Below are 15,685 nucleotides of genomic sequence, written 5' to 3'. Positions count from 1 at the left end.
AGATGCAGGAGATCTGCACTAAAAACTGAAAATGTGTGAGGCCATTCTGATAAAACGTTATTAACCTGAATCGTTACGTTCGTTCCTCTCCCTACAGCTGTTCCTTACCTGCTGAGTGTTTCTGGTAATTCCAGTTTTTTTTAATGTCACTCACCCTGGTGTGGTTTATATTTCCTGAAATGAACCTGTTTTAACCTGGAAATGCAAATGGCTCGTTCTGTGATAGTAGAACATGAAAGAAAGCACAACTTTTCCCTGGTACCAACTTGTCTGTTATTCCTGGAAATGTGTCCTGTACATTTGTTGCTATCAAGGTTTACAAGAATAATCTCAGGAATGATCGGCTTTATGTATTGTCACGTACCCCGTGACGGGTTAAAGAACCAGCAGAAATTGAAAACAGTTTGGAGTCCTGTATTGCTATTAACTAATACTATTTATTAGTAACTATGCAATACAGTAATATAAATGCAGATATATCAAACAGGTTAGCAATGAATATGGAAATCAAGCTTCTTCAAGTCTAGGGGTAAATAGATCATCTTACAATGATGAGTAAAGTTCAGTTCAGTTTGTGGTATTGAGTTGAGCAGTGATGGAGAGAGAGAGAGAGGGAGAGATTTGAGTCTTCAGGTGAGCTGATGCTGTCGATCTTCCCGTTGTCCTCTGAAATCCTTTTGAAGTCACTGACTGTGACCACAACAAAGGGGGCCGTTCTTCTGTGGTGGAATTATCAACCCACGCGAGGGTTGGACACACAAATAGCTCCCCACCGGTCACACCCTTTTCACACTGCAAGAGCCACTGATCGATTCTCCAAAACCCACCTTTTCTATGGGCACAACAAAGCTCATTCAGTGTCCAAAACCATTGTGTCTGTAGGTCTATCATCTGACCTTCTATTTATCTCACCGCACTGAATACCAACTGCCTATCAAGTAGCTCCTCCCTTCTCTCTGTAAGAATACAGAAGCTGAGAGTGTCCCTGCAAAAGTGTAAGCATGCTGCTGAAAAACCATAACATCATCTCAAAGCAGTCTTCGTCTCTCTCTCCTTCTTTCTCTCTCTTTTAACAAGGTGTCTGGTGTTGAATACACCTCTATCTCTCTTTTCAAAAGTGCAGTTCATAGGGGTAATTCATGACCCCTGTCACACCCCCTTCTTCAAAAAAAAATTGACACAGGCAAAACTTTTAGTTTAAATGGAAATTACAGAGTTTAAAACAATACATGTATAATTTTCAGATAACAGAGCAAAAACGTGTACAATTTCTAACTTAACATCTGGATAAATAATCAGCTATAATATTGTCAGTACCTTTCACGTGTTTGATTTTCAGGTCATATTCTTGCAATATCAGACTCCAATTTAAGAACCATCTATTTTTATCCTTCATCTTAGTTAGAAACACCAATGGATTGTGATCCATGTAAACCACAAGTTGTCTCTGGGCAGGACAAATATAGACTTCAAAATGTTGTAAAGCCAGAATAAGTGCTAGTAATTCCTTTTCAACAGTGGAATAAATTTTCTGGTGCCCATTAAATTTCTTGGAGAAATAAGCTACTGGGTGTTCAATGTCATCCACACCCTTCTGTAACAGTACTGCCCCAGCAGCTTCGTCACTAGCGTCTGTTGCTATAGAAAATGGTTTGGAAAAATCAGATGCTTTGAGCACATGATGATAACATAGGATGGTTTTTAGTTGTTCAAATGCCTCCTGGCAACGGTCACTCCATACAAATCTTTCACTCTTCGCTAGGAGTTTTGTTAGGGGGAGAGCAATGTCAGCAAAGTTCTTACAAAACTTATGATAATACCCAACCATTCCTAAAAATCTCCTCAAAGCTTTCTTGCCGGTTGGAACAGGAACCTCAGCAATAGCTTGAACCTTGGCCTGTACAGGAGCCAGTTTGCCCTGGCCTTCTACAGAGCCCAGATATGTAACTGTGGCATAGCCAAATTCACTCTTATCCAGGATCACAGTAAGATTGGCCTTGGAAAGTCTTTCAAACAGTTTTTCTAGACCTGCAATATGCTCTTCTTACATGTCATTCCAGACTACTAAATCATCAATATAAGCCCCCGTGTTTTCTAAACCTCTAATCATAGAATGGATCATTCTTTGAAATGTCCCTGGAGCATTTTTCATCCCGAAGAATAAAACATTATACTCATACATTCCAGATGATGCCAAAAATGCTGATATTTCTTTAGCCCTCTCTGTTAAAGAAACACCCCAGTATCCTTTTAACAGGTCAATTTTTGTAAGGTATTTAGCCTTTCCCACTCTATCAATACAGTCATCCACTCTCTTTCCTTGTTCCTTCTTGTTTCCAGTTTCTTGTTCAACCATTTTACTTTTCTCTAAATTCATTCCGTAAGGATGCTCTTTGATCGGCTGGGCTGAATTTACAATGACGTCATGCCCTGCAGAGGTACACTGTCTTAGAATGTCAGGAAATAAATCTTAATGCTTGCTAATTAATTCTTGCAATTGTTTTTGCAGTGTAGCTTCCAACTGATGGACCTTATCAGTAATATTTTTCAAAACAATGGAATTCTTAAATCTTGTTGATACTAGATTCAAGATTCAAAAAACTTTATTGTCATTCTAACCATGCATCAGCTCTGCAGGGCAGAATGAGACAGCGTTTCTCAGGGGCAGTGCAATCATAACATAACAAATGCAACACTAAATAATAAACATAACAATAAATAGTAAAACACAACAGCCACATGTCAGTTAAAATCAGTTATAAGTGTCCAGTGCAAGTTAAAAGTGTCCAAAGCAGAGTCAGGTGGAGCAGCTATTTAGCAGTCTGACTGCCTGTGGGAGAGTGCTGTTGTGGTTTTAGTTTTGATGCTCCTGTAACGTTTGCCCGATGGCAGAAGAACAAACAGTTCATGGAGAGGGTGTGAGGGGTCTTTACTGATGTACCGTGTCTTCTGGAGGCATCGACTCTGAAAGAGGCCTTGGACAGAAGGTAGGGAGACCCCAATAACCATCTCTGCTCCCCTAACCACCCTCTGCAAGGCTTTTTTTGCAGCTGGAGTACCAGGTTGTGATGCAAAAGGTCAGCACACTCTCAACCACGCCTCTGTAGAATGTAGTTAAGATCTTAGTGGGGAGTGATGCTTGTTTAAGCTTCCTCAGAAAGTGCAATCTCTGCTGGGCCCCGTTTCACAATCCCAGTGGTGTTCCTGGACCAGGTGAGATTGTCCGAGATCTGCACCCCAAGGAACTTGATGTTTTCCACTCTCTCCACTGTGGAGCCGCTGATGCTGAGGGGTGTGTGCTCAGTAGGTTAAAATGATTCTGCACCTCTTCCCCAGCCATCACAACTCCATTTGTTTTCATAACAGTACCCACAGGTGCTACCTTATCAAACAAGTGTTTTATTTTAATTTGAACATTCTGCAAACTTTCCTTTGCAAGGTCACAGACCTTGTTAAGTCTCTCCCGCATATTGACCCATATTTCCAAATCAGACCATAGTTCTCCGAGTAGGGTCAAAGGTCATTTTGGCCTGTGACCGCACACAGGTTCAAATAGACTACACTCCAATGATTTTTGAATCGAATCTCCAACAAATAAGAGTAGGGGAACCCCCTCATGCTGTTTTTTTTTTCCATTTTCCACACAATATGTTTTAATCATGGCCTTAAGAGTGGAGTTGAACCATTCCAAGGCTCCCTCGGACTCTGTGTGATATGCAGATGACCCAATGTACCTAGCTCCCAATTCTACGACTATCCCCTGGAATGTTCTCGAAGTAAAGTTACTACCCTGGTCAAATTGAATTTCTTTGGGGAGACCTACCAGTGTGAAAAACTTACTGAGTGCTTTTACCACAGTCTTGGCCTTGATGTTTCCAAGAGGAACGGCTTCAGGGAACCTAGACACAGCACATATAATTGTTAACACATATTGATGACCAGCTGCAGTCTTTGGAAATGGGCCTACACAATCCACTATGAGCCTGGAAAAAGGCTCACCAAAGGCAGGTATTGGTCTAAGTGCTGCTACTTGAATAACCTGATTAGATTTCCCTCAACCTGACAGGTATGGCAAGTCCTGCAAAAATTCACAACATCCTTTCTTAAATTAGGCCAGTAAAGTTCCTTCATAATCCTGTTTCCCCCGGCATTTTTAAAGTATGACTATTCACTGTCTTTCTCACTCCATGATGTCCACCTAAAGGCATACTGTGAGCCATGTTTAAAATTTCAGCCCTGTAAACTTTCGGAAGCACTACCTGATGCACAACAGCCCAATCCTCACTTGCAGGCACAGTGGCTGATCTCCACTTCCTTATCAACACCCCATCTTTAAGATAATATCCTGCTGACTCTCTCTGAACCTCCTCTTCTGTGAGAGCTGTCTCCTTTGAAGCCATCATTTCAGAATCTCGCTTCTGTTCCTCTATAAATTCCTCCCTCAATAAGGACAAACCTTTCCCATACACCTTACTCTCATCACCTTCACTACCCTCCAAGTCCTGCTGGAATATGGGAGGTAGAAAAGTCTATCACACATCATCATCTTGGAGAGGTGTCAACCTCCCCCTCATTGTTTACTAAACTTAGCATGATCACCAGACTTATAAAAACCATGTGTATATTGTGGAAGATCCACTTATCCAAACAATCCACTTATCTGATTTCTATGACCTCTTTTTTGACTTGTTTCCATAGCAACTCCTACAGATGGCTTTTTCTCAAAACCGTAACTAATGTGTGGCTGAGGGATTGGAGCAGGCGTGACCTGTACAAAAAGGACGGGTTACAATTGAATCCTAGGGGGACCGATATCCTGGCAGGGAGATTAGCGAGGGTTACTGAGGTGACTTTAAACTAGAATGGTTGGGGGGTGGGAATCAAATTAAAGAGGCTAGGCGAGAGGAGGTTAGTTCACAACAGGGGGCTGGGAACCAGTGCAGAGAGACAGAGGGGTGTAAAGTGAGGGTAGAAGCAAAACGTACTAAGGAGAAAAGTAAAAATGGCAGGCCGACAAATCCAGGGCAAGCATTAAAAAGGGCCACTTTTCAACATAATTGTATAAGGGCTAAGAGAGTTGTAAAAGAGCGCCTCAAGGCTTTGTGTGTCAATGCAAGGAGCATTCGTAACAAGGTGGATGAATTGAAAGTGCAGATTGTTATTAATGATTATGATATAGTTGGGATCACAGAGACATGGCTCCAGGGTGACCAAGGATGGGAGCTCAACATTCAGGGATATTCAATATTCAGGAGGGATAGACATGAAAGAAAAGGAGGTGGGGTGGCGTTGCTGGTTAAAGAGGAGATTAACGCAATAGAAAGGAAGGACATAAGCCAGGAAGATGTGGAATCAATATGGGTAGAGCTGCGTAACACTAAGGGGCAGAAAACGCTGGTGGGAGTTGCGTACAGGCCACCTAACAGTAGTAGTGAGGTCAGAGATGGTATTAAACAGGAAATTAGAAATGTGTGCAATAAAGGAACAGCAGTTATAATGGGTGACTTCAATCTACATGTAGATTGGGTGAACCAAATTGGTAAAGGTGCTGAGGAAGAGGATTTCTTGGAATGTATGCGGGATGGTATTTTGAACCAACATGTCGAGGAACCAACTAGAGAGCAGGCTATTCTGGACTGGGTATTGAGCAATGAGGACGGGTTAATTAGCAATCTTGTCGTGAGAGGCCCCTTGGGTAAGAGTGACCATAATATGGTGGAATCCTTCATTAAGATGGAGAGTGACATAGTTAATTCAGAAACAAAGGTTCTGAACTTAAAGCGGGGTAACTTTGAAGGTATGAGACGTGAATTAGCTAAGATAGACTGGCAAATGACACTTAAAGGATTGACGGTGGATATGCAATGGGAAGCATTTAAAGGTTGCATGGATGAACCACAAGAATTGTTCATCCCAGTTTGGCAAAAGAATAAATCAAGGAAGGTAGTGCACCCATGGCTGAGAAGAGAAATTAGGGATAGTATCAATTCCAAAGAAGAAGCATACAAATTAGCCAGAAAAAGTGGCTCACCTGAGGACTGGGAGAAATTCAGAGTTCAGCAGAGGAGGACAAAGGGCTTAATTAGGAAGGGGAAAAAAGATTATGAGAGAAAACTGGCAGGGAAACATAAAAACTGACTGTAAAAGCTTTTATAGATATGTAAAAAGGAAAAGACTGGTAAAGACAAATGTAGGTCCCCTACAGACAGAAACAGGTGAATTGATTATGGGGAGCAAGGACATGGCAGACCAATTGAATAATTACTTTGGTTCTCTCTTCACTAAGGAGGACATAAATAATCTTCCAGAAATAGTAGGGGACAGAGGGTCCAGTGAGATGGAGGAACTGAGCGAAATACATGTTAGTAGGGAAGTGGTGTTAGGTAAATTGAAGGGATTGAAGGCAGATAAATCCCCAGGGCCAGATGGTCTGCATCCTAGAGTGCTTAAGGAAGTAGCCCAAGAAATAGTGGATGCATTAGTGATAATTTTTCAAAACTCGTTAGATTCTGGACTAGTTCCTGAGGATTGGAGGGTGGCTAATGTAACCCCACTTTTTAAAAAAAGGAGGGAGAGAGAAACCGGGAAATTATAGACCGGTTAGCCTAACGTCGGTCGTGGGGAAACCGCTGGAGTCAGTTATCAAAGATGTGATAAGGACGGAAATACTTATGTGCATTCTCCTGCAGGGGTTTGAGATCCAGTTGTCAAAGGGAAGGCGGGTAAGAACTGCCACCATCTGACAAGTGGACTGCCTTAGTCAGGTTACAGCTATATGTATATATATATATATATATATATATACACGCACACTAACCCCAGACATTACTATTGGAAGATGTTATTTGAACTGGTACGCCCACCAAGTCTGTTGGTGCAAAACTTAATTACTTAGATAAGAGAGTTCGCTAAATCAAGGTTTTAATTACAGATGGATGCACTGTCCCAGCCTTATCAGTTATTCCCTTTGCAAGGCCCTGACTAAATTACAGACAGATGATCATTCCTGTGATTATTCCCATCACTTCGCTATCCAGCCCGATTAAAATTAGTTCCCAAAGATTCAACTCCTCCTATTTTTCTGGACTCCAAAGCGGCATTGGACTATGTTAACTGTAGTTTGGTTGCAGCCGAGGTTTGAATGGTTTTAGGTCTGGTGAATTATTGTTATTTCAGAAAGAAAAGAAGCTTTCAAGATTTCTGATTTACTTCAGATGTCCTTTGATCGATGGACCATTTAAAGAAGATGTGAACTTTTTGATGTGACTGATGAATGACATTTCCGAAATCTGTTTGGTTTACTGAGCGAATAGCGAACAGATTATTAACCAGTTTGATTATTTGTGCCTATCCTCTTTTTTCCATTAACTAAGTTACAGTGTTCATAGTTCATAAGGACTTTTTCTTATATATACATAGTTGGGAGTGCTTAGAAGATAGATAGTTAGTTTTCTCTTCTAAAAACAGATTTTCATTGGGTGTGTAAGTTAAATGGAAAATGGTGCTGATTTTTCTTCCTTAGAGATTACAAAGACATTCTTCTTTTTGTTTAATTTTATGGTTTTGGCATTTTTGGAGGTTGTTTCTGCATTCCCCAGCTTATTTTTAAGGATTAAGTATAAACATTTTTTTCCCTCTGCAGGGCTTTCCTATTTTAGGGCTGTGTGTTTTTTTCTGTAACTGGGGGGAGGAATTAAGGAAAGCTTTTAAAATCACCATTAAAATGGGCAGCTCGCAGAGTGTGTCTCTTTTTTTACTTCTATGGGGACGCATTTTGGCTCTTTTTGTCTGAATTTCGGGCTTTTCAGTGTGATGGGAGGACTGGGGTTAGTATTGAGTTATAAGATTAATTGTAGGATTAATTTTAGTTTTCTTTATTGTATTTTTTTTCCCATTACGGAGTTCCGGAGCGTGCGTGTTTTGTATATGGTTATACTTATCACCGCCAGTTTTGATTAGCCTGTGCTGGTATGCGTGTAATTATGTGTTAAATAATTTCTTTATTTCGTGGTAGCTAAACAGATAATCATTATAAGTTGGAACGTATGTGTTTGGAATCATCCTATTAAGTGAAAGAAGACTTTTAAAATCATTAATCAATTCAACCCAATATAATTTTTATTCAACAAACACATATCAAAACGGGCGATCAAAATAGGTTTTTTTAAAATGTGGAAGGGCCTTCAATTTCACGCTACTTGGCAAAATAAAACAAAGGGAGTATCTAATTTTATTAAATCTAATATTTTATTTATCCAAGAAGACATTGTGTCAGATATTAATGGTAGATTTTTAATTGTTAAAGGAACAATTTGTAATAGAAAAATTGTCCTGGTTAATCTGTGTGGACATAATGTAGATGATCCTCCTTGTTTTTAAAAATGTATTTACTTTATTGCCGGATTTAAATGAATATCGGTTGTTAATGTTTGGTGATTTCAACTGTTGTTTAAGTCCTTTGATTGACAAGAGTTCAACCAATCAGTGGCTTCCGAGTTGTTCTGCATCACTTATTAACTCCTTTTTAATTGATTATTGCCTGGTTGAGGTTTGGAGACATTGCATCCAAATGATAGAGATTATTCTTTTTTTTCACATGTTCATATAAAAAAAAAATTGAGATTCGATTATTTTATAACTGATCTCCGATTTCTGTCCAAAGTCCAGAAATGTGAATATGATGCTATCATTTTCTCGGATAATGCGCCTTTAAACTTAGCTTTTGAATTGAATTATGTCGTTATAGCATATTTGCCTTGGCGTTTTCCAGAAAATTGATTACAAAGTTTGGACTTCGTCAAATTTATTGAGACTCAGGTAATTTTTTTTTCTTTTTAATAATATGGGAGATGTGTCAAAATTGATTATATGGGATATATTTAAAGCATACAGTGTTTTGCGTGGTCAGATATCTCCTATTTAGCTAAGCTTAAGAAACGGACAAAAACAGAGTTAGATAAGATTTCAAAACAAATTAAAGACTTGTGGAATAATTATGCAATCTCTCCTAACAGTGATTTATTCAAACAAAGGGTTGAACTACCATCACAATATAATTTATGATCAACTTATTCTAATGACAGAAATTTGCTTAAATTGAAAAGTCAATTTTATGTGTTTGGAGATAAAAATAATAGGCTTTCTTTTTAAATCTTTCTATTGGACAGAATGCAACTTGGACAGAAATTTTCAAGTTCTGTCCAAGTTGCATGCCATCTTGGACAATGTCTCCCATCCACTACATAATGTACTGGGTGGGCACAGGAGTACATTCAGCCAGAGACTCATTCCACCGAGATGCAGCACAGAGCGTCATAGGAAGTCATTCCTGCCTGTGGCCATCAAACCTTACAACTCCTTCCTTGGAGGGTCAGACACCCTGAGCCAGTAGGCTGGTCCTGGACTTATTTCCTGGCATAATTTACATATTACTATTTAACTATTTATGGTTTTATTACTATTTATTATTTATGGTGCAACTGTAACGAAAAGCAATTTCCTCCGGGATCAATAAAGTATGACTATGACTACCAAGTTCATAAACATAATAACAACAGTGATATGAAGAGGTTGGAATTACCTTATTGTTAATAAACATATACAAAGTACTACAAATAGTACATGTGTAATAGACTTCCAAACTCTCGATATAGTTAATCATGAAGAAAAAAATAAATAAAAAGAAAGGGATGTTGCAAAGAAGAACCCCAAAAATCAAAAGAGAGCTAAAAAATAGAACTAATTGCTAAACCCCCCAGAAAAGCAAACAGAACAAAACCAATATATTAGATTAGATCGAATACATTCATTAATGTCGTCAGCTCAGCTCCTCTATTCACATATTCTAAGTTAGTAAAAAGGATTCGGAAAAGGTCAAACTACATCATATGAAAATGTTGAATAAATAGCTTACAAGTCTCTTCAAATTTAACCGAAGGATCAAAAATTACACTTCTGATTTTTTCTAAATTGAAACATGATATAGTTTGGGAAAACCATTGAAATGTAGTCGGGGGGTTGGTCTCTTTCCAATTCAATAAAACGGACCTTCTGGCCATTAATGTAACAAAGGCAACCATCTGACAGGCTGAAGAGGATAAAGGTCTATGTTCCATCATTGGCCAACAAAAAATTGCTGTAATAGGATGGGGTTGTAAATAAAAATGCAAAACTTTTGAAATAATATCAAAAATAGCTTTCCAGAATTTTTCCAAGAGAGGGCAGGACCATAACATATGATTCAAAGAAGCCACCTCAAAGTGACATCTGTCACAAATAGGATTTATATGGGAGTAAAAACGAGCTAGATTAACTTTAGATATGTGGGCCCTATGCACTGCCTTAAATTGTATCATAATATAGTTAGCCCATATAGAGGAAGATATATAGGTAAGTGAAGTTGAAGTTCCCTTTCCCATTCATTTTTAAATTTATCAGATCTACCTGGCTGTATTTTCATAATTATGTCATAAATAGTTGCTATTAATCCCTTCTGATAAGGATTTAAACCAAAAATGTTGTCGGTGATATCAGTAGAGTGTGAAATCGGAAAGGTAGGCATCATTGCTAATAATAGTCATAATGAGATGCTAATAATCAGCTGTTAGCATCTCAGATAAAAGCAGCTACAGCCAAAAGACACACTTTAAAAATTCAGAAGAGAGATGGTAGTTTATCATGTAATTATGAAGACATTAATACAAATTTTCAAGACTTTTACATTGACGTTTATAAATCTCAGTTTTCAGTTGATCCTTCTAAAATGAATGCCTGTTTACAAAAGATCAATTTTTCTCAAATTTCTGTTGATGATCAACAAACTCTTGATGCTCCTATCACTGAAAATGAAATTCAGAAAGCTTTTTTTCCAATGCAATCTGGTAAAGCTCCTGGACTGGATGGTTATTCTGTAGGATATTATATAAAAGAATGAAAAGTTGCTTTCTCTATATTTGTTGGAAATGCTTAAAGCTTCTTTTTTGATAGGAGAGTTACCTCCCACATTTTATGAAGCTTCTATTTCTTTAATTCTTAAGAAAGATAAAGACCCTACACACTGTGCTTCATATAGACCTATTTCATTATTAAATAAGGATGCTACAGTTCTTTCAAAAATAATGGCTAATAGGCTGGAGAATATACCAGCTAAAATGATCTCTTAGGACCAAACAGGTTTTGTAAAGGGCCGTTATTCCTTCTCGGACACTCGGAGACTGTTAAATGTTATATATTCATTCTTTTCTAAGACTCCCCAAATGCATTGTCTCTCTCGATGCTGAAAAGGCATTTGACAGAGTTGAATGGAAAACTTATTTAACGTTTTGGAGAAATACAGCTTTGGTATTAATTTTAATAAGTGGATTAGAATGATATCTGAAAGCTTTATTGCTACACTTATTACCAATAATTGCAGATCTCCTTTTTCTCGGCTTTCGCAGGGTACGAGGCAAGGATGTCCACTAAGTCCCCTGTTATTTAATTTGGTGCTGGAACCCTTGGCTATTGCACTTTGTGAAGCTAAAGATATCCATGGGATTTTCATAAATAGGACTATTCATAAGATCTCCCTTTATGCTGACAATCTCTTAGTTTATATGTCAAATCCTGAAGAATACATTCCTAGTTTATTGAAACTATTAAACGAATTTGGAAAGTTTTCGAGATATAAATTAAACCTTTATAAAATGAATTATTTCCTCTAAATGATTCTGCTTCTATATATGATGACATTCCTTTTAAAGTTTGTAGATGGAATCCACTTACACTTTTGTTAGCCAGCCGAATTCATGCAGTTAAAATGATGATTTTACGAAAATTTTTATATGTATTTCAAAATATCCCTTTTTTTAACTAAGAAGCTTTTTGATCAGGTTAACTCTATTATTTCATCTTTTGTTTGGAATTGTCATAAGGTGGTGGCTGGGAACGGACCCAAGTGCAAGACACAGACACTGAAGTACTAGGGACAGGACTAGGATACAGGGCAAGGGCTAGGACATTGACACAAAAACCAGGAACCCAGAACAGGACTGGACAAGAGAGCTAGCAGCCCGGGCTTGGACTCCGAGCCAGATACTGGAGAAGGATCCAGAACCTGGGTCTTGCCTCTGGCTCAGACCCCACAAGTAGGCAAGGACGTGACTTGGCTGGCAGGCAGGACGAGGCTGGAGTCTTCAGGCTTGAGGTGAGGCGAGGCTGGAGACTTGAGGCGAGGCTGGAGGCTGGAGACTTGAGGTGAGGCTGGAGGCTGGAGACTTGAGGCGAGGCTGGAGGCTGGAGACTTGAGGTGAGGCTCAAGGCTTGGGGTCTTGAAGCTCCTCCTGGGCAGGGCGTGGATCACCACCCAACAGAGGCAAGGGATAGGAAGGGACAGAACCAACCGTAGGGTAATGGCAATATGGCCTGGCTTACCCGACGGAGGCAAGGGATAGGAAAGGATAGATCCAACCATAGGGTAATGACAATACAGCCTGGCTTACCCAACGGAGGCTAGGGACAGGAAGGGACAGAGCCAACCGCAGGGTAATGGCAAGACAGCCTTACTTACCCAGCAGAGGCAAGGGACAGGAAGGGAGCTAGGTACAGGGTGGCTCCAAGACTACAGGCGAGGCGAGGCGAGGCGAGAGTTACCGGCAAGACAAGGCAGGGCTTCAGGCGTGGAAACAGAAGGCAGGGGAAAGGGTACAAGGAGTAAGGACAAGAATATCTGGCAGCCATGCCCTGGTCTCTGGAGGTATTAATGTAGCCAGCCCCAACGAGAAATAGCTGCCTCAATTAGTGCTCAACAGGAACAGAAACAGGGTAGACAGGAAAACCTGGAGCAAGGGTTGATGGACCGGACCATTAACCGGAATGCAGACTTCACGGTCCGGACCATGACAGGAAAAATAAAAGACTAAGAATTGATATATATCATTTACAAAAATTAAAAGAGGATGGAGGTCTTGCTCTGCCTAATTTAAGAATGTATTATTGGGCTGTTAATTTGGAATTGAAAGCTGTGAAACAGTTTCATTTAACCTCATTATTAGGACCTTCTATACCTGTACAACTGGCCAAAATTGCTGAATTAAATTTATATCCTGTGATTAAGCAGTCATTATGAATTTGGTTCCAGTTTCGTAATTTTTTTTGATCTCAAAAAATTTAAACTTTTTAGTTTATTGAAATTATTTATTTAAACCTTCATTAAGAGATCCTACCTTTCTTCTTTGGAGGAATAAAGGAGTTTATTGCTTCATTCATCTGTTCCAAGATGGCCGATTGATGTCTTTTGAGAGTTTAGCAACTAAATACTCTCTCTTGTATTCACATTTCCTGCAATATCTTTAGGTCTGTCTCTTTTACAAGAATATTTAAGTAATTTTCCATATATACAGGATTCTGTCCTGTTATATTTTATTTCAAAAATGAGCCCTTTTGTGAAAGGTTTTATTGGGAAAATTTATAATTTATTGTTACAACAGCATAATTACCCTTCACTTTAGATTAAGCAAGATTGGAAGACAGAGCTTAACATGACCTTGATAACAGAGGATTGATTGCGGATTTTGAAGTTGGTTAACTCTTCTTCGATCTGTGCCAGTCACTCTTTAATTCAATTTAAAATTGTACATCATTACTATTTGACAAAGGAGAGACTGTCAAAAATGTTTCCGAATGTTGATAGTCAGTGTGATAGATGTAAAACTGAGACAGCTATATTGACACACATGTTTTGGTCGTGTTCTATATTGAAACATTTTTGGAAATCTATTTTCTCGACAATTTCTAAAGTTTTAAAAATTAATTTATAACCTCATAAATTGACAGTTTTGTTTGGTAAAATCCCTCAATGTATTCAGGGTATTTCTCTATCGGACCAACATGTGACATGATTGGCCAGAAGGGCTATTTTGTTGAAATGGAAAGATGCTTCTGCTCCTACTTTGATAAAATGGTTCTCTCAGGTGATGCTATGTCTTAGTTTGGAGAAAATCAGAAGTCAAACTTTTGATCCTCGATCTTTAATAATAATTTTGTTGATCTTTAATAATAATTAATAAAAAAGATTTTAAAAATGAAAATCAGTTATTCCCTTTGCAAGGCCCTGACTTAATTACAGGCAGATGTTCATTCCTGTCCTTATCAGCGAGTAGTCCTCTCTGTACTCAAACGAGGGTACAATGTATAATGTTATCATCTCTCAGTCTGTCTCTCTGCAAGCCGCAGAGAACTGGTAATGAGCCTGTCTTAGCTAACTGCTGATGACAGAGTTTACTTCAGTTCAAACGTTCCTATTCAGTCCCAATTATTCTTTTAACCAGAGGTTACATAGGTTCAAAATGATTTTTTATATATATCCTCAATTTCTCAGGAGGGTTCAGGAGAAATATTTATGTCCAATATAGAAACTGGTGTTACCTGTGTGTATTGTGGCGATGCAGAAGTTGCTGGAGAATTTGCAAGTGGGAAGAAGTGGAGTGATATTTGGAAATCTGACTTTCGAAGCGCAATTTAGCAAGCAAAGTACATATGGAAAATGTGCAAAAGCTCTGGGGAGAAAATCCTTCATTACCCGTTACAGGCCGGATACATAGGTTGTGTGAGAGTGCAGATGAACTCGATCGATCCCAGAGAAGATCAAAGTTCTTATCGACAGCTGTTAAAATTAATACCTCTCTATATAAAATTCACTGTGCACATGTTATCGCTGGGTGTAAAAATGCACAGTACAAGATTTATATGCACACTGGTCATTACAAATTAGAAGGGACATTGGTGGGAAGGTGGGGAGACCTCCAGTGCCCCTGATGCCCTCACCTACAAGATGTGCATCCAGCTGCTGCTTGTAACCCTGCACTTTAAGGAGTTACAACATGAAATGGATGAATTCCAGATCATCCAGGAGTTGGAGGAGGTGAGAGATATGACATGAAGAGAGGTGAGTTACACCTAAGGTGCAGGACACAGGAAACTGGGTGAGAGTCAGGAAGGGGAAAGAGTTTAAATAGCCATCACAGAGCACTCTTGTTGCTATCCCGCACAACAGCAGGTGGACCACTTAGGAAACTGTTGGGGGGATTACCTGGCAGAGGAAAGTCAAAGGGATGAGAGGGGATTTGTTCGTTAGGCGAACAGAACAAAAGGGGAATAATATCCTAGTGGTAAGGATTGCTAGTGCTAGTGTGGGGGGAAGGGTGATGTGGTTAAAATAAGTTGAAGTGGGAATGGCAGAACAGTTAGTGGAGAGGGTGAATTGAATTGACTTTATTACATACATCCTTCACATGCACAAGGAGTAGAAATCTTTATGTTACGTCTCCGTCTAAATGTGCATTATGTAATTTATACTACAAACCCCATTTTCAGAAAAGTTGGAATATTTTCCAAAATACAATAGAATCAAAAATCTGTGATATGTTAATTCATGTGAGCCTTTATTTAACTGACAAAAGTATAAAGAAAAGATTTTCAATAGTTTTACTAACCAACTTAATTGTATTTTGTAAACATACACAAATTTAGAATTTGATGGCTGCAACACACTCAACAAAAGTTGGGACAGAGGCATGTGTACCATTGAGTTACATCACCTTTCCTTTTAATAACACTTTTTAATCGTTTTGGAACTGAGGATACTAATTGTAGTAGATTTGCAATTGGAAATTTTGTCCATTCTTGCTTGATATAAGACTTCAGCTGC

The 15,685-nt window shown here is 38.9% G+C and overlaps 1 protein-coding gene across 8 annotated transcripts in view; it reads left to right on the top strand.

Annotated features, from left to right (window-relative positions):
- The window catches only part of LOC140206901 (uncharacterized), a 50,910-nt gene that overhangs the window by 968 nt on the left and 34,257 nt on the right, over nt 1-15,685 (top strand). For 5 of the 8 annotated variants that reach the window (XR_011888419.1, XR_011888420.1, XR_011888422.1 and 2 more), the window contains exon 2: nt 8,747-8,817. The exons of 1 other annotated variant lie outside the window; for it this stretch is intronic. The gene's annotated coding sequence lies outside the window, so the exon portion shown is untranslated. Of the gene's footprint in view, nt 1-8,746; nt 8,818-11,438; nt 13,468-13,487; nt 13,857-15,685 lie in introns of those variants that run through there. 2 more of the 8 variants (XR_011888421.1, XR_011888418.1) reach the window with 2 other exon arrangements.

Source organism: Mobula birostris, chromosome 13 (genome assembly GCF_030028105.1).
Source record: "Mobula birostris isolate sMobBir1 chromosome 13, sMobBir1.hap1, whole genome shotgun sequence".
Classification (NCBI taxonomy): Eukaryota; Metazoa; Chordata; class Chondrichthyes; order Myliobatiformes; family Myliobatidae; genus Mobula; species Mobula birostris.
Note: the sequence above shows the minus strand (reverse complement) of the source record. Positions and strands in the feature narration are given on the sequence as shown.